Raw genomic sequence first — 20,754 nt, 5'->3', positions numbered from 1 at the left:
ACACTGCTCAAAAGAATGCACACGCACACTGGAAACAACACAGGTGGAATAAGAGGGGAAAGGGCTCGCTAGGATATCGCATCCTATGCCTACGTATCTCATCTAGAATGAGAATCAGAGCTACCGTAGTTCGGCTCACGCACGCCAAACAAATCACAAACAGGAAACCGACTGCCAATCGCTGGAATTATGTCAGACTCCATACAAACAGGCAAACATGGAAACCGAATGCCAATCGCTGGACTTACATCAGACTCCGAACCAACAAACACACACTGGAAACCAACTGCCAATCGCTGGACTTACGTCAGACTCCACACAAACAAACACCAATAGGATACGGACTGCCAATCGCTGGTCTTACATCCATATCCTAACACCCACAAGAAGGTTAACAAACAAACAAGTTAATAGGGAGTCTGGAACTCGAGCCTAATAACTGTCAAGCAAACACACTCAAAAAGAAAAAGGGTGCCCGGAGAGATCTCGTACGACCTCCTGCCTACGTACCTCATCTGGTATGAGGATCAGGGCAACGTAGTTCCCCTTAACAGGGGAGAAACTTTCTCCTAAACAGAGACTGGGAAATGACAAACTAAAAGGGAGCCTGACTCGAGCCTAATAGTTATCATGTAATCCACCATGGTCCTAGGTTGAGGTTTCTATCTAACTTGCACAGGCAGCAAGCTATCCTACACAGCATAGGCAAAGCAAACATACACACAATTAGCACACACTATATACAAACAAAGTGGGCTCACACAAGGTTAGGCTGTGAAACACAAGCCAACTGGAATCGGGTGTAGTTAGCTCTTAACCCTAACATTGAGAGTTAGGGTGAAGCAGATGAAATGGGAAGTGAGGGTAAGACCTCACAGCTCTTATCCCTGGCCTGGGAGAGCTTCAGACAAATGAAAGTGGGAGTTCAGAAAGTTGGAACTCTTCTCCACATATGACTGACACAACAAAGTGTGAGAATTCTTTACTTTGAATTAATTTTGAATGATAGCAAATTCTGTGATCATCATCCAAATGTTGGCTGTGCATTACATTACATGATACATTTGTGTTTTTATCCCATTCTATTGTTACATAACTGTACATAAAGACCTACATTGATACATCTCTTAAAATAACTCATAAAATCCATTTTGTGTCAGTATGCATCAACACATAAGCCTATGTATCGATCCATACAACATGTGGTAAATCACAAAACTTTTTTTGTTCAGTATGCATCGATGCACACGAGTCATGTATCGACACATGAAAGGCAAAATGCTTTATGGATCGATCCATACGATCCTTGCATCGATGCATGATCTGTTGAAACACCCTATGTATCAATGCATACGTATTAGGCATCAATACATGTTAGTGGAAATGTCATATGCATCAATACATACGAATTATGCATCGATCCATGCTTAATTCAATTCACCAAAAACTCACTTATCTTACAGTATGCATCGATGCATACTCTCATGTATCAATGCATAAGTCTGTTTTGTGCTCTAACAGTTTCTGTTTTTCAGCATATATAAGAGATGTTGTGACAGTAGTGCAAAGACACGAATTCTTAGAGGGAAAAACAATTGAACACAAGATCAAAGCAGTGTGTAGAGGCAATTGTTTCTTGAGCAGATAGAAACCTGAAAGAGACTTCATCTTCTCAATCACTTTTCTTCAAGAACATCAACACATAATCATTCTTGTTCTTTGGATTAAAGGATCAACGAGATAACGTTCAGTGGTACGATCAAGGATCTAGCTGAGGGTTTTCAGTGGAACGATCGAGGATCTAGCTGAGTTGAAGATTGAAGGGGGTTTCGAGGAAAAACCTACTGGTTTGTCCTTCAAGAACTGGAGTGTTCTTGCGGGTTTGTTAGTCACGTTTGCAGAACAGATTCAGCCGCAGCGTTGCGTTTGGAGATCGGGGGATTTCGCAAGCAGGTCGTGGAACCGGTGAATTGTTTGCAATTTCGTGCAGGAAATTCTTGGTCGTGCTCAGATCAAGTGGAGGTTTCATACAAGAAGAAGTTCTTGGAATTTAGAATTCTGTCTTTGTATCATAACCTTGTATCAACGAATTCGGCAATAATTGATAATCAAAGTTCTCAATTTCATTTGAAATTGAGAGGGAGACGTACCCACACGCGAGGACGACGTGGGGAACTTCCTTACCAAATCTCTGCGTATTGTATTCTTCCCTTACTCCTTTTTACGTTTCCAACAGTTTTGCAAATTCAGTTAGTGTGTGGTGATTGTACCTTTTGCAAGACAGCAGTGGCAAGAAAACTTCTTTAACTAAACTCCACTGTTGTTCATTATTGATTACATACACACCAACTGTTCGACAAAATTGTTAGCTAGGTTTTATTCATTGGAAATAGACTTTAATGATAAGTGCATTCAATTAGCTAAAATTCTGGTGTTAATAGTTTCTGTCATTCTTATTCAAATCCAGCATTAAACTCGCGTGTCCGGCTTTCTAGTAGCGGTTCAGAATAGACGGAAGTCGATTCGGGACTGAAATTTTCCGCCAACTTTAAAAACTCTGATAAAACTTTAAATCCGTTTAATTTTAAAGAAGTGATCTATTCACCCCCCCTCTCGATCACTAGCCACACCGTCTAACAAGTGGTATCAGAGCCTGGTTCGCTGGTGCTCTGTGGCTGCCTGTAACAGTATGGATTCTGAACCAAAGGGGGCGTATAATAGAGCGCCTATTTTCAACGGTGAAAATTATGGCTACTGGAAAGACTGCATGCGAGTTCATATAAATTCTGTGGATAGGCTAGTATGGGCTGCCATTGAAAATGGTCCTTTTCAAATCACTATGACAAATGCGGCTGGCGCCATAGTTCCTAAACCAGAAGATGATTGGAATGAGAAAGATGAAAAAAAGTGGTCGTGTGATTGGAGAGCTCGAAACATGCTAATTTCAGCACTTGGTGTAGATGAGTATTATCAGGTATCCCATTGCACGACAGCTAAAGAAATGTGGGATGCTTTAGAAGTTGCCCATGAGGGTACTACTGAAGTAAAACAGTCCCGCATTAACACACTCAATCAAGAGTTTGAGCTCTTTCGCATGAAACAAGGAGAATCTATCTCCGACATGCAAAAGAGATTCACTCATCTCACTAATAGGTTGAATGCTCTTGGAAAACCTGTTTCCAATGAAATTGATACTAATAAAATTCTCAGGTGTCTTAGCAGGGAATGGCAACCTAAAGTAACAGCAATTAAGGAAGCCAACGATCTAACGAGACTTACGATTACAACTCTGTTTGGAAAGCTGGAAGAACATCAGCAAGCATTGGAAAGTCTTGAAAAATACGAGAACAAAAGTAAGAAGGAAAAAGAGAAGAAAAGAGACAAAGAGGGAGAGAAGAAGCCAATAGCTCTTGTGGCCTCTAGCTCTAAGTCCTCACGAAAAGAGCAAAGCGACAATGATTCAAGTAGTGACAAAGATTCGGATGATGAGGAAATGGGACTGTTTGTAAGGAGATATAATAGATTCATTCGAATGAATGGAGTCAAGCATTCCGACAAAAATCTCATGAAGTTTCGAAGACAATCTACAGATTCGAAACAAGAAGAGAACAAGAAGAGTAGAGGAAGAGGATCTTGTTTTAATTGTGGTAAATCTGGACATTATAAAACGGACTGCCCTATGAAGTATAAGGATCAAAGAAAAGCTTCACCAAAAGGGTACAACAAACAAAGAAGAGCGTACATTGCATGGGAAAGTGATAGTGATTCATCAAGCACACAAAGCTCAAGTGATGGTGATGAAGCCGCAAATCTGTGCCTTATGGCTCACACAAAAGATCTGTCCTACCACAAGAAGAAAAACAATGACAAAAAGGTAAAACAAGCCTATTACAATAATTTCTCTTCTATGTCTTTTTCCGAACTAAAAATAGCTTTTGAAAAACTGCATAACGAAGCTGTAGATGCTTTTAAAAGACTATCTTCCGACAAACAAATTTTTTCATTTTTGGAAGGTAAAGTATACAAAGCTGAAAATGATTTAGAAGCGTTGAAGGCTAGTATTGTAGAAAATTCAAAAGATATTGACATTGATGGATGTAGTAGAGTTAGGTATTGTGACGCTTGTCATATTTGGCAAAAAGAGGTAAACACTCTTAAGGTCAAATTAGAAAAAGCGTTGCAACCTAAGGTCACTTATGCCGTTGACTCTAGGTTGTTTAAGAAGTCGTTAAATCCACCATATGCAAAATACTCTTTCATTCCAAAGGATTTAATGAACAAGAATAAACAACCATATCATCACGGTTTATGTCATTATTGTTGTCGTGCTAGCCATACCATTGAGAAATGCAAGTTTAGGAGATTTCTTGTTCCTAAAGGTATTTATCAATGGAAGCCAAAAGGCAACCATGTTAGCACTTACCCACTTGGACCCAATGAAAATTGGGTACCAACTTCTCTCTTTTGATATTGTAGGATGAGTGCCTTGCTTCCGCAGATAGAAGGTGGTTTCTTGACAGCGGCTGCTCAAGGCACATGACCGGTGACATATCACTTTTTATAGACTTCAAGGCAAAGAAGAAGGGATATGTTACTTATGGAGACAATAACAAAGGAGCTATACTCGGCAAAGGTAGTGTAGGTAATCCCTCCACCACTACTATTTCTAATGTCCATCTAGTAGAGGGACTTAAACACAATTTGTTAAGCATAAGTCAACTATGTGACATGGGCTATAAAGTTTCTTTCACAAAAACTTGCTGCATAATTGAACATGCTGAACAAAACATTGTGTTTAAGGGTGTAAGAGTAGACAATATCTATATGCTTGACCTTTTTGATGTATCTTTAACAAGTACTAAATGTCTAGTCACCTTGAATGATGATTCTTGGCTTTGGCATAGACGTTTAGCGCATGTTAATTTCGATTTGCTTAATAAGGTTGTATATAAGGATCTAGTAGTCGGTCTACCAAAAATAAAATTTTCAAAAGACCACCTATGTGACGCGTGCCAAATGGGAAAGCAAACGAGGGTCTCTTTTAAATCTAAAAATGTAATTTCAACTTCACGACCCCTAGAGCTACTCCATATGGATCTCTTTGGACCTTCTAGGACAAAGAGCCTAGGTGGAAATTACTATGGTTTTGTAATCGTTGACGACTATTCTAGATTTACTTGGACTATATTCCTTCATAGCAAAGATGAAACTTTTTCTGCTTTTAAGAATTTTGCAAATCTGTCCCAAAACAAAATGAATTCCAAAATAGTTACAATTCGTAGCGATCATGGTGGTGAATTTCAAAATTATCACTTTGAGAAGTACTGTGACAAGTATGGTATTGAGCATAACTTTTCAGCTCCTCGAACTCCACAACAAAATGGGGTTGTGGAGCGTAAAAATCGTGTTTTAGAGGAGTTGGCAAGAACAATGCTAAATGAGGGTGGATTACCAAAATACTTTTGGGCTGATGCTGTTAGCACAGCTTGTTATGTTTTAAACAGAATCTTAATTCGCCCTATTTTAAATAAAACTCCTTATGAACTTTTGAAAGGAAGAAAGCCAAACTTGTCACATCTTCACGTATTCGGTTGTAAGTGTTTTGTTTTTGAATAACGGTAAGGAAAACATTGGGAAGTTTGATGCAAAAGCGGATGAAGGCATCTTTCTTGGTTACTCACTGTCAAGTAAAGCATATAGAGTGTATAATAAGCGTTTACTTACTGTTGAAGAATCTGTCCATGTTTCTTTTGATGAGTCTTATCTGAAAAATGTCGGAAAAGGTATTTCTTTTGATGACGCAGGTGTATCTACAGAAGACATACTCAAGGAAGTTGTTGAGGAAACTGATCAGTCCAAAACAGCTGCCCATGAGAAGGAGGAAGATACTAGTCATGAAGAAAATGGGGAAGAAAAGACAGCTGAAGTGAATGATCTTCCAACAGCTTGGAAATCCTCAAAAGACCATCCCATTGACAACATCTTGGGAGACATTTCAAAGGGAGTAATGACCCGTTCTAAGATAAGTAACTTTTGTTCTCACTTCGCCTTTGTTTCACAAGTAGAACCTAAAAATGCCAAAGAGGCCTTGATTGATGAATTTTGGCTAATGGCCATGCAAGAAGAGCTTAATCAATTTAAAAGAAATGACGTTTGGGAACTTGTCCCTCGTCCGCGAGATCATCATATCATAGGTACTAAGTGGGTTTTTAGAAATAAGCTTGATGAAAACGGAGTGATTACTAGGAACAAAGCACGCTTAGTTGCACAAGGGTATAACCAAGAGGAGGGCATAGACTATGAGGAAACTTATGCTCCAGTTGCTCGCCTTGAAGCTATACGTCTCTTGCTTGTCTATGCGTGTTCTAATGATTTTAAGCTTTACCAAATGGACGTAAAGAGTGCTTTTCTTAATGGTGTCATAAATGAAGAGGTATATGTTTCACAACCTCCTGGTTTTGAGAATGCTGAAAATCCAGATCATGTTTACAAATTAAAAATAGCCTTGTATGGTCTTAAACAAGCCCCTCGGGTTTGGTATGAAAGGCTTAGCAAATTTCTAATTGATCATGGATACTCAAGAGGTAAAGTGGATAATACTCTCTTTATTAAGCACAAAGGAAAGCACATCCTTTTAGTTCAAGTTTATGTAGACGATAAAATTTTTGGTTCAACTAACATACACTTGGTCGAAGAATTTTCTAAGATTATGCAGGGTGAATTTGAGATGAGTCTAATGGGGGAGCTGAACTACTTCCTAGGACTACAAATAAAGCAACTTGATGAGGGTACAGCAGTATGTCAAACAAAATACTGCAGAGAACTACTCAAGCGCTTTAGAATGAATGACTCAAAATCAATTGACACCCCAATGCCTACCAACGGAAATCTAGATAAGGATGAGCATGGTAAGTGTGTAGATGTCAAAAAGTTCAGAGATATCATTTATCCATCACAAGATTACATCAACAGAGGTAATATCATTCCTTTATACAATTCTTTTACTACTAAGTGGTTGTGTATGTTAGAACAAAAGTTCTTACTCCAATTGATGTAAATTTGGATGCATATATTGTTTGCCTATACTGTTTGCACATTAACAATCTGACTTGTGAATTCTTCTTCTGCATAACCATCATAACATACTGCATAAAAAATTTCTAAAATCTGCTTTGGCATCAGTATGCATCGATCTAAACATGTTGGCGTCGATCCATATCTTCTGCATATTTAAATTTTTTAAAAACAAGTTCAGGATGCATCGATCCATTCGTCGCATGCATCGATACATAGCCCTGGTACAAACAAAAATGCTTGATATGCATCAACCCATGGCCACATGCATCAATCCATACTGATGCTATGTGTATTAAATGAATATTTTCCCCTTTAACCCATCATCATTTCATTTCACTGCATTTCATCTCATATTACTCAAGTTTTATTAGAATTGTTGCACAATATATGGTTTAGCTTATGTAATTCTTAAACTCGCTCTATTCCTTAAATGCTTTTTACCTTCTGTTTATCTCTAGTGTTATTACCCTTGCTTGTCATTCTTTGTGAGTGATACTTTACTTTGAAGCTTCCTTTTTTGTGACTGCTAGCTTTTTTATCAATCTTTTTGCCATATTCTGCTACAACATGTTGCCTTGATAAACCTAGTTCTTCCTCTTTTTGATGTTGTCAAAGGGGGAGAAATACAGATATGCACAAACTCAGGGGGAGTATCACACATCTTGCCAAGAATTTGCCATCATCAAAAAGGGGGAGTTTGTGAGAATTCTTTACTTTGAATTAATTTTGAATGATAGCAAATTGTGTGATCATCATCCAAATGTTGGCTGTGCATTACATTACATGATACATTTGTGTTTTTATCCCATTCTATTGTTACATAACTGTACATAAAGACCTACATTGATACATCTCTTAAAATAACTCATAAAATCCATTTTGTGTCAGTATGCATCAACACATAAGCCTATGTATCGATCCATACAGCATGTGGTAAATCACAAAACTTTTTTTGTTCAGTATGCATCGATGCACACGAGTCATGTATCGACACATGAAAGGCAAAATGCTCTATGGATCGATCCATAAGATCCTTGCATCGATGCATGATCTGTTGAAACACCCTATGTATCAATGCATACGTATTAGGCATCGATACATGTTAGTGGAAATGTCATATGCATCAATACATACGAATTATGCATCGATCCATGCTTAATTCAATTCACCAAAAACTCACTTATCTTACAGTATGCATCGATGCATACTCTCATGTATCAATGCATAAGTCTGTTTTGTGCTCTAACAATTTCTGTTTTTCAGCATATATAAGAGATGTTGTGACAGTAGTGCAAAGACACGAATTCTTAGAGGGAAAAACAATTGAACACAAGATCAAAGCAGTGTGTAGAGGCAATTGTTTCTTGAGCAGATAGAAACCTGAAAGAGACTTCATCTTCTTCATCTTCTCAATCACTTTTCTTCAAGAACATCAACACATAATCATTCTTGTTCTTTGGATTAAAGGATCAACGAGATAACGTTCAGTGGTACGATCAAGGATCTAGCTGAGGGTTTTCAGTGGAACGATCGAGGATCTAGCTGAGTTGAAGATTGAAGGGGGTTTCGAGGAAAAACCTACTGGTTTGTCCTTCAAGAACTGGAGTGTTCTTGCGGGTTTGTTAGTCACATTTGCAGAACAGATTCAGCCGCAGCGTTGCGTTTGGAGATCGGGGGATTTCGCAAGCAGGTCGTGGAACCGGTGAATTGTTTGCAATTTCGTGCAGGAAATTCTTGATCGTGCTCAGATCAAGTGGAGGTTTCATACAAGAAGAAGTTCTTGGAATTTAGAATTCTGTCTTTGTATCATAACCTTGTATCAACGAATTCGGCAATAATTGATAATCAAAGTTCTCAATTTCATTTGAAATTGAGAGGGAGACGTACCCACACGCGAGGACGACGTGGGGAACTTCCTTACCAAATCTCTGCGTATTGTATTCTTCCCTTACTCCTTTTTACGTTTCCAACAGTTTTGCAAATTCAGTTAGTGTGTGGTGATTGTACCTTTTGCAAGACAGCAGTGGCAAGAAAACTTCTTTAACTAAACTCCACTGTTGTTCATTATTGATTACATACACACCAACTGTTCGACAAAATTGTTAGCTAGGTTTTATTCATTGGAAATAGACTTTAATGATAAGTGCATTCAATTAGCTAAAATTCTGGTGTTAATAGTTTATGTCATTCTTATTCAAATCCAGCATTAAACTCGCGTGTCCGGCTTTCTAGTAGCGGTTCAGAATAGACGGAAGTCGATTCGGGACTGAAATTTTTCGCCAACTTTAAAAACTCTGATAAAACTTTAAATCCGTTTAATTTTAAAGAAGTGATCTATTCACCCCCCCCCCCCTCTCGATCACTAGCCCCACCATCTAACACAAAGATCTTGGGTTAATATCCACAATGCATCAACACAAGGTGTGTGAGCAAAGTGGATGACACACTGAATAGCAGGAGATGGACTACACATCTCTTTTATCTGCCAATTGCCTTATCAAAGGACTTTCCCTGCTTGGCACAAAGATAAACATTCACAAGCATTGCCTCTTAAGGAGGACTTCAGACAGGTGCCTGCCCAAGTAACAGGACAGGTCTTCCAGACTACATGAAGTCAGAAATATCATACCTATGTGGTTAAGCAACCAAGCAAAAGCAAGTACAAATTGAACTTAAGCAACTAATGTACCTGTGGAAACATCACACAAATCAGTTCAACTGTACAGACAAACAGACAATATCAATATCAACAGTCAAACCCAACGAGCAAAGGCATAAGCCAACAAGTCAAACTCAAATGAGTTAACAACCCTACAAAACACACAATGTTAGTAGTCAACCAATTAATCAATCCAAATGAGTGAGCATCATCAATTATGGCAAATGCTTCTTAACCTGAAATCAAAGCTCAAACATGAGAGGCAAACCACTAGGTCAAGGCCTAGGGTCAAAGAGGGAGAAACAGTTCAAAACAGAACATGAAAATTGACATGAATCAACTTCAATTAATTAAGAACATCATCCAAAAGGTCTCATCCCAATATCAATCACCAAATTCATTTTATGAAACAAATATGGCAAGGTATGCACATTGTAACCACATTGTGACAACAGAATGAACAAATGCACATTAATTCAAAAATGCTTCAATTAATTTTGGCAAAATTCATGAGTAAACAGAACACACAACATGATCATCACACAAAAAATTAGAGCATTTGGACAACATTAAGCATGGTAATCAAATTGCATAAGCCAAGGCAAGCATAATCAAGCACATATGTGACACAACTTGGTATACCAACTTAGTACAAGCCTAAAATAGAAATGGTAAAAGGTAAAAACCTCAAACCAAATCCAAAACCACATTCAACATGTCTAGAATTAGTGTGCAAAATTTCACATTCATAGGATAAAGCACAAGCATTTCACAAAAGATTGAAGTTCAAGACCATTCAAAAGTTCACAAATGACCATCCAGAATGAAAAATCTCAAACAAATCAGAAATGAATCCAAAAATTCCAAGAAAATTCATGATTAATCACAACATCCACATCAAGCATCATACAAAAAATCAGAACATTTGGAATTCATTTGGCATGGCAAATCAATTAATCAAGTTGAGCAAGCAAAGGTGTGACACACATTGTCACACCTACATTCACATGATCATATTTCAACAATGGCACATGATAAAATTGCAAACTCAACACCAAAATGTCTAGCAAGATGTCTAGTTTCAACATGTCAAATTTCATGAGCATTGGATAAGAATTGAGCATTTCACAAATGAAGAACCAAGGCAATATCAAGAATGCATACATGTACACAAACCTTAGGGCAAAAAATTTAATCAGCCAAGCACAATTTGAGCAAAAATAATCAAAAAAAACTAGACACAATAAGGAAAACAATGCAAAAATTCCCATATTTTTTGGATCATTTATCAATTAGTTATGAATTTATGAAGTGAAAGAAAAAATAAAAAAACATGAAAAGCATAGTATGAATAACATGGCATAGGAAAAATGAATGAAGCATTGGAAAATGACCACAGCCTGGGATCGAACCAGGTAACATTTTGAAAACATAATTGGCGCGCTGTGTCGCAACCCGAAAAATACGGTCTGCGAAAAAAACAACCGGCGAGAAAGAAATGACAGGAGAGTCGCCACCGTGCGTTATTTATCCCAAAGGAGGGAAAGGAAACGCTCGAAGTAAACCTGGAGAAAGGAAAGGAAAAGACAAGGTCTCGCAACCAAATCTTGGGTTCGGGAGTCGATTATGCGAAGGGAAGGTATTAGCACCCCTACGCATCCGTAGTACTCTACGGGATCCACTCTTGTTGTTTCTTGTCTAAAGGGTGTGTGTTTATCTAATGTACTATTTACTAAAAGAAAGGGTCAAAGAAAATGACTCGCACGGATGTCGCATCCATTGCATACGTATCTCATATGAATATGAGAATCAAAGTCTTCGTAGCTCGGCTACCTATGGGTGAAAGAGATGTGTGCTCGCTAAGACATCGCGTCTTATGCCTACGTATCTCATCGGGAATGAGAATCAGAGCAAAACGTAGTTCAAACTAAACTACGGGAATAAGGGTCTCGATTGCAACTAGGGCAAGAGAAAGGGAAGGTCTCGATCGCAACGAGGGCGAGAGAAAGGATCGCAACGAGGGCGAAAGGAAACAAGGATTAGTTGTTAGTCGTTAGTCAAACTCGGCAAGACATCACATCTTGTGCCTACGTATCTCATCTGAACATGAGAATCAGAGTTGCCGTAGTTCGGCTACACGCACGCCAAACAAAACAAGACACCTACACACAAAAAGGTGGCAAACATGGAGCCCGACTGCCAATCACTGGACTTACATCAGCATCCGAACCAAACACACACAAAGGAAAAAGAAAGGTGCCCGGAGTGGTCTCGTACGACCACCTGCCTACATACCTCGTCTGGAACAAGGATCAGGGCGATGTAGTTCCCCTTCATAGGGGGTTGAGACACAAAGGTTGAAGAAAAAAGGGCGCCCGGAGAGACCTCGCACGGTCTCCTGCCTACGTACCTCATCTGGTATGAGAATCAGGGCGACATAGTTCCCCTACATAGGGATTGCCATATGAACATGGACTTAGAAAGGAGGACACCAGTTGTGTCAAAGGAGAGTGGGCAATGTGTTCACGTCCTAGCAGTAGGTGTCGCAGCTCGCTGAATCGAGTCTTAGGCAGTTACCTCTTTGCAATAGGACGAACTACATGCCACAAGATCGGAGACGCTCGGAAAGGTCTAGAGGTGGGGGAAGCTCTGCCCTAGTGTTGTCATGCAATACGTACTTAAGTGTTTAGGATTTACATCTGTTGAGTTAAAACAAATAAGAGTGCAAATAATTGGATAAAAGCTCAAATTGATGTGATGGAATGGTAGTCTGCAAAGGGCGAGACTCCATAGATCTGTACAAGTTTGAAATCGGTGATATATATTGGAGAGGGCTACATTGAACATAATGACCCTTACTCTACCATTCTGAATTTCGATGTATTCAGAGCTTCAGTCGACGACGCATCGAGGATTCCTGACGGATGACAGATATAGAACACAGTCTTGTCAAGATGCAGTTACTTGCCAAATCCCTAATTTTTGCCTAGATTGCCCCAGTGTGAGGTGCTCAATCTAGCGGGATGCGAATTCTTTTTTTTTTTCAATGTCTCTAACTTTTGCCTGGATCGCCCTTTCGGGTTTTCAATCCACCGAGACGCTCCTTTTTGCCTAAGTTGCCCTTTGGGGTGTTCGACTTAGCGAGCTTTTTGTTCTTTTTTTGATTTTTTGCGAAGTATTTCTTGACTGCATCGGGAATTCACAGGACGAGTGAACTTCTTCATCCATTGCTATAAGTCTCAGAGCACCGCCTGAAAAGACTCTCTTGACAACCTATGGGCGTTCATAGCTTAGGGTTCACTTGCCCCTGGAATCGGGTACGAAAGACAAGACTTTCTTGAGCACAAGGTCCCTCGGAACACACGAGGCTTGACCTTCTTATAGCGTGCTTTCGTCACTCTCCGCTGATATAACTGACCATGACACATGGCAGTTAATCTCTTCTTTTCGATCGAATTCAGCATCAGTCAACTTGGGACTTTGAGGGTGCTATTTTTTCTTTTGTTTCTTTCTTTCTTTTGATTCTGATTTCTTTTGATTTTGCACCCTCTTCTTTCTTTGTATTTTCTTTTTTCTTTTTCTTTTATGTGCCCCAGTTGGCTGTTCTGCTGATTCTCGAGATGCAGCTGAGTGATCTTCTTTTCCTGCTCAAGAAGCCGGAAAATCTCGTCAGGAATCCTTTCAACATCATCTTCTTCCGCTTCAAATACAGGGAATTCAAAATTGGGAGATAACGTCCGATCATTAGGTTCAATGGGTTTAAGAAACAACCTGCATAATGATTTAGAGATGAAAAGCTTTTTGAAAAACAAACAAGACAATCGTTATGCAGATGAAAAGATTGCTTTTATTCTTGTTTTTAAGGTTTTTTGTGATCACCAATTTCATGCGAAAAGCGAAAAGGGAAAACAAATGGAAAAACAAATGTTTTAACATGAATTTATTTGAATGAAAATATCATTGCACAAAATGTTGCCAACAATGTCATCACTTCTCCTTTTGGCATGGGAGAAGGGTTTTTTAAACAAAGTGATTATTACTCTGACTTATGAACGACTGTAGGAACGCCCACAGTGACCCAATTGCGATAGATCCTACCAGGGATGACAAATGTCAGAATCCTTTGCATCAGCAGCTTCTGCTTTTGAACAACCCTCTTTGTTGAAGATCTTAGAAGAAAAGCCACCGCCGGCCCGGGCTTGTTGTCTTCAAGCTTGATTAACACTGGGACCTAAGTCCTCGAAGCTCAGAATCCCTGATCTGACAAGGTCCTGCACCTTATTCTTAAACTGAAAGCAGCTTTCCACGTCATGACCAGGAGCACCCGAATGATACACACAATGTTGATCGGGCCTATACCACCACCGAGGGTTGACAGGCATAGCCGGCGGGTCTCTGGGAGTAATCAAGTTCCGCTCTATCAAAGAGGGATACAACTCTGTGTATGACATAGGGATCGGATCAAAAATGATCTTCTTCCTCTCATTACTCGTACTAGCTTGATTATCATTGTGAGGCTGGTAAGCCTGCTGTTGAGGACGATGTTGCTGATGCTGATATTGCTGAGTGGGTCTTCTCTGTTGCTGTTGAGTTGCTGGAATAGTCACAGCAGCGGCCTGACGAAACTGTCCTCTGTTCACACTCCTCCGACGGTGCACAACATTTGTTTCACTTTCTCCCCTTCTGGTGCCCCAGAGGATGGCTTTTTAGAACTTGAAGGATTTGAAGAGCCAGGATGGCGAACCGGAGCCAGGGTTGCTCTGACATTAACAGTCTCTGTAGCAAGGGGCTGTCCACTGATTATAATACCCCTCAAATCTTCACCCACGGCATAGTTGTTGACGGGAATAGTGACAACAGTAATTTGATAATTGACAGGGACCCTCTCTGGTGAAGCACGACTGGGCGGCAGAATCACAGCTTCCTGTCTCTGGGCTAAGGCACGCAGCTCCTCTTGCCCCTGAACAACTCCTTGCATCATGGTCATGAACTGGGCCATGTTCTGCCCTCATCTCAGCCAACTCAGCTTGGACTTGATCCATACTCCTCTGATGATTCAATCTGGTTGCGGTGCGGACGATGATCAACAATCCAGTCTCAGTCAAAACCCAGAGTGAGAAGTCTCTCCCAAGCATGTCTGCAATGCAAGGATGATATGTGCATGATATGCATATGATGCGGATGCTATTTTATCATGAATGATCCTGAAAAGGATATGCACATGCGAGTTAACTTTTTTCATGCATTATTATTTTTTTGGAAAATAAACATGCTATGATGCAAATGATGGAGCCAAGACTGGCAGGCTGTGCATCTCGGCACACAGGATCCGAAGCTTCGGCTTGAACTCTGATCACAACCATCTGAAACCCAAAGTCAATCTGATCAACTGGCATCTGAACCCATGTCTGGAGAACTGAGTCACCATCTGAGTGAGCACCCACAGATTCAGCCCAGGGATCCGAAATAAACGGAACCCGCTGATAAACCACGGACAGAATTCCGGCGTCCCAGAAATAAACGTCCATAAATTTGGCTGAACCAAAGTCACCATCACAGCACCACTGGCAGAAACCGTATCTGTAGAGATCAAACCCTCCCCTCACAGGTAGGTTCTAAGAACAGAAGTTTGTCAGCTTCAGCCCTTCAGTCGAGAATAAAACGTTTACCCCTGAAGGTTTGGCATTATTACGGGATAAAAGACCTCTGCTGACTCCCCTCAACAGGATATCCTAAAGCAAGTTCCCAGTCTCGGGGTCCTCGGATTGATCAGCGAGAATGCGCCCACCAGAGCTAACATAATCACGTCTCGGAGGAGAGGCCTCGACTGAGTCCTCGGAAAATGGTCACCAGAGTCGACAATTTCTAGAGGAACATCATGTCGTTATGGAACATCCGTAGGACATAATATATCCAAGAGAAACCTCGTCTGGGTGTGGTTCTTCACGAACGACTTAACGTAGCAACATGCCACGCAAGCCTCATGAACATCCACTCTAAAATCTGTGTGTACACTCAAGCCTGGGTAATGGGCTTACCTCTCATAGAACACCCCACCCCAACAAACAGATAAACGGCAGCAGATACAGCAAACATATGTACATGAATGCAATAAGGTAAAGCAGGTAAATGCGGAAAGTAAATAACTGTACAAAAGAATAAACACCCAACAAACAAGAAACCTACAAAAGCTAGGAGGGACTCGCTTAGGGAAACCAGGTCCCCAGCAGAGTAGCCAGCTGTCGCAACCCGAAAAATACGGTCTGCGAAAAAAACAACCGGCGAGAAAGAAATGACAGGAGAGTCGCCACCGTGCGTTATTTATCCCAAAGGAGGGAAAGGAAACGCTCGAAGTAAACCTGGAGAAAGGAAAGGAAAAGACAAGGTCTCGCAACCAAATCTTGGGTTCGGGAGTCGATTATGCGAAGGGAAGGTATTAGCACCCCTACGCATCCGTAGTACTCTACGGGATCCACTCTTGTTGTTTCTTGTCTAAAGGGTGTGTGTTTATCTAATGTACTATTTACTAAAAGAAAGGGTCAAAGAAAATGACTCGCACGGATGTCGCATCCATTGCATACGTATCTCATATGAATATGAGAATCAAAGTCTTCGTAGCTCGGCTACCTATGGGTGAAAGAGATGTGTGCTCGCTAAGACATCGCGTCTTATGCCTACGTATCTCATCGGGAATGAGAATCAGAGCAAAACGTAGTTCAAACTAAACTACGGGAATAAGGGTCTCGATTGCAACTAGGGCAAGAGAAAGGGAAGGTCTCGATCGCAACGAGGGCGAGAGAAAGGATCGCAACGAGGGCGAAAGGAAACAAGGATTAGTTGTTAGTCGTTAGTCAAACTCGGCAAGACATCGCATCTTGTGCCTACGTATCTCATATGAACATGAGAATCAGAGTTGCCGTAGTTCGGCTACACGCACGCCAAACAAAACAAGACACCTACACACAAAAAGGTGGCAAACATGGAGCCCGACTGCCAATCACTGGACTTACATCAGCATCCGAACCAAACACACACAAAGGAAAAAGAAAGGTGCCCGGAGTGGTCTCGTACGACCACCTGCCTACATACCTCGTCTGGAACAAGGATCAGGGCGATGTAGTTCCCCTTCATAGGGGGTTGAGACACAAAGGTTGAAGAAAAAAGGGCGCCCGGAGAGACCTCGCACGGTCTCCTGCCTACGTACCTCATCTGGTATGAGAATCAGGGCGACGTAGTTCCCCTACATAGGGATTGCCATATGAACATGGACTTAGAAAGGAGGACACCAGTTGTGTCAAAGGAGAGTGGGCAATGTGTTCACGTCCTAGCAGTAGGTGTCGCAGCTCGCTGAATCGAGTCTTAGGCAGTTACCTCTTTGCAATAGGACGGACTACATGCCACAAGATCGGAGACGCTCGGAAAGGTCTAGAGGTGGGGGAAGCTCTGCCCTAGTGTTGTCATGCAATATGTACTTAAGTGTTTAGGATTTACAAACGGGAATATCTACCTAATGTTAGCATGCAAAGGAATGTGGGAATCCTACCTATGTTATCATACAAAGGGTTCTATCTAATGGGTGCTACCTAATCGGAACAAGAATCGACGAATGGAGCAAGGAGAAGTGTTAGGGATAAAGGTAGATGGCGATGCATGAAGCAATCGACTTACAAGGTTGATGGCGATGCATAAAGCAATCGGCTTACAAGGTTGATGGCGATGCATAAAGCAATCGACTTACAAAAGGGTGGATGAATACGTGCTGGTTCTGTTAGGTTTTGAAAAAATGATTACTCGACGTTGGATCGAGGTTTTGATCTTGTTTTGAAATGGTTATCGAATGTTCATTTTAATTCTTGTATTAACAGATGAATAAAGAATGAAAGAATAAATATTATACATTTCATGGGAGAGGGATACATTTGTTATGAATGGGGGTTGACATGGTAATCAAGCAATATATATATGCCTCATACATCATACAAGTAGGCAACAATCAAACAATAAGATATTTAAACAAGTATGTGATCAAATCAAATAATCAAAGAGATGAAATGAATGAGCATTAAACAACGTATGAGTGTAAGTGCGAAGGAACCGGCTCATTGTAAGAAAGCCCAAGAGTAAGCTATGTGAGGTCGATGGCGATGCTTAAAAAGCAATCGACTTACAAGGGTGTAAAAAGTGGGCTCGATATTAAACCGAGAAAAGCATGATTTTTATAGTTTGAAAAAATGGTTTTTGAACTATGCATTTACTAACAAATGAAATTATAATAGACATAAAAAAGATATTAACAAAATACTAAAAGAATAAAAATGCTAAAAGAAAAAATACTTGGTTGTTCAGATGACCCAGACCATAGAGGTATCCACAATCACAACACCATGACTTTGGATCAAAATCAATCCTCATGTAAAACCAAAGTTAGGTTAGGCCAAGCATGCCAAACAAACATAAAAAAATCAGGATCAAAATCGGGGTATGACAGCTGCCCCTATTTAAGCGTCTTCAACTAGAGAAAATGAAGCAGGACGTTCTTCATATGATCATAGTGGGAGATGATTAAATACTAAGAAGACCCGGATTTTGATCCTGAATCCCCACGAAATAGTTAACAATGTCTGTCAGAATCGGCAAAGAAGCAATCTCGAAAGAAGAGTCCGTCTGGTACGGTGAAAATCGGCCTGAGTACCGAAACAGAAAGTTGACCTGGATACCAAAATAAATGGTAACACAGGAATACCCATGGCCTGAATGCCACACATTAGTCTGAACACTAAGCATTGGAATATGAGAGTATCAATGTTGGTCTGATCACTAGAAATCTGGTCTGAACACCATTTCGATCTGGAAATCGGAAAAACTGGCTTGAATGCCACTTCGGTCTGGATACCGGGAAAACTGGGAAAACTGGCCTGAATGCCACTTCGGTCTGGATACCGGGAATCTGGTCTGAACACCACTTCGGTCTGGATACCGGGAACTGGCCTGAATACCACCTCGGTCTGAATACCGGAAAACTGGTCTGAATACCATAAGTTCTTCGTCCTGATTGTTGAGAACTTCTTCGATCTGGAAATCGGGAAAGACTGGCTTGAATGCCACTTCGGTCTGGATACCGGGAAAACTGGCCTGAATGCCACTTCGGTCTGGATACCGAAAACTTCTTCGATTTGAAAATCGGGAAAGACTGGCCTGAATGCCACTTCGGTCTGGATACCGGGAATCTGGTCTGAACACCATAAGTTCTTCGTCCTGATTGTTGAGAACTTCTTCGATCTGGAAATCGGGAAAGACTGGCTTGAATGCCACTTCGGTCTGGATACCGGGAAAACTGGCCTGAATGCCACTTCGGTCTGGATACCGAAAACTTCTTCGATCTGAAAATCGGGAAAGACTGGCCTGAATGCCACTTCGGTCTGGATACCGGGAAAACTGGCCTGAATGCCACTTCGGTCTGGATACCGGGAAAACTGGCCTGAATGCCACTTCGGTCTGGATACCGGGAATCTGGTCTGAACACCACTTCGGTCTGGATACCGCCTCGGTCTGAACACCGGAAATTGGCCTGAATGCCACAAGTTCTTCGTCCTGATTGTTGAGAACTTCTTCGATCTGGAAATCGGAAACTGGCCTGAATGCCACTTCGGTCTGGATACCGGGAACTGGCCTGAATGCCACAAGTTCTTCGTCCTGATGGTTGAGAACTTCTTCGATCTGGAAATCGGAAACTGGCCTGAATGCCACTTCGGTCTGGATACCGGGAAAACTTCATGTCTATCAGCATCGGCGAAGATAACAAAACAGTGATACGTGAGCCGGCACGCGTGCCAAAGATGCAAGTTGGGGATAACAATCGAAAGATTGACCAAAGAGTGCATGAGATATATTATCTATAGCCGTCAAAACGTAGATAATACACTCGCATGGAAGATTATCCATAACCGGGTTGTAGGTTGTTAAATGGATAAACGACCGAAAAGAAAGGCAACGGGGTACCAGACTAGGTATGCAAAAGATGACCAATCAAAAGAGGATAAAGTTGCTTACTCGGAGCAAGTATCCAAGAAGAAGGGGAAGACCCAATGGGGACAATACTGCTTGATCAAGGCAAGTATCCAAAGGGGACAAGACTATCAATACCACAAAGAGGGGATTACATCTACCGGTTTGTAGGCAGAAAACCACAGAAAAGTAACCAGTCCTCGACCAGGATGAGCACAAAGGGTTAACTCTGCTAGGGGATGAAAGTGGGATTTTACAACTACCAGTTAGTAGGTAGAAAACCACAAAGATAGGACTTGCAACTACCGGTTCGTTGGTAGAAGCCACAAACAGTCTGCTGAGAGACCGAGCGAGAAAAAAGGATTTACAACTACCGGGTAGTAGGTAGAAGACCGCAAAATTCGCCAACAATCAGAATGAACCACAACGGTTACCTCTGCTAGGGGATGAAAGTGGGATTTTACAACTACCAGTTAGTAGGTAGAAAACCACAAAGATAGGACTTACAACTACCGGTTCGTTGGTAGAAGCCACAAATTCTGCCGAGGATAAGATGAATGAGTGCCGGTTAATGAGCTACTATTCATTTATGCCCCAGGGAAGCACGGGAGACAGCCAACAGGAAGCCAATTTAGGATCGATCCAAAAAGGCAGACTGAAACAGGACTCATCCTAATGAGGACAGAACTCAATAGGGAAAACCCATCCCGTTAGGGAGGGAACGGAAACAACCGTCATCCACGAGGATATAACTCAGTGGGGAGCGCAGAAGGAAATGGTAGACACTTTCTGCTTAAGGGGTAGACTCTACATGGAGAGATCAGACACACCCAATTCTGCTAAGGGAATGGACCCAAGCTTTGCAAGATGCTGCCAACTTCGAGGAGTAACACTGCTGGGGGATACCCACTCAACTAAGGAGTCATTTGTCGGGAAAACACCAACTTTTCAACCATGCTGATGAACCCAATTCTGAAGCCGATCCAATGGCGCGATGCTAAACTCTTTCCAAC

Source organism: Lathyrus oleraceus, chromosome 3 (assembly GCF_024323335.1).
Source record: "Lathyrus oleraceus cultivar Zhongwan6 chromosome 3, CAAS_Psat_ZW6_1.0, whole genome shotgun sequence".
Classification (NCBI taxonomy): Eukaryota; Viridiplantae; Streptophyta; class Magnoliopsida; order Fabales; family Fabaceae; genus Lathyrus; species Lathyrus oleraceus.
The sequence above is the reverse complement of the archived record's forward strand: the minus strand, read 5'-3'. Positions refer to the sequence as shown.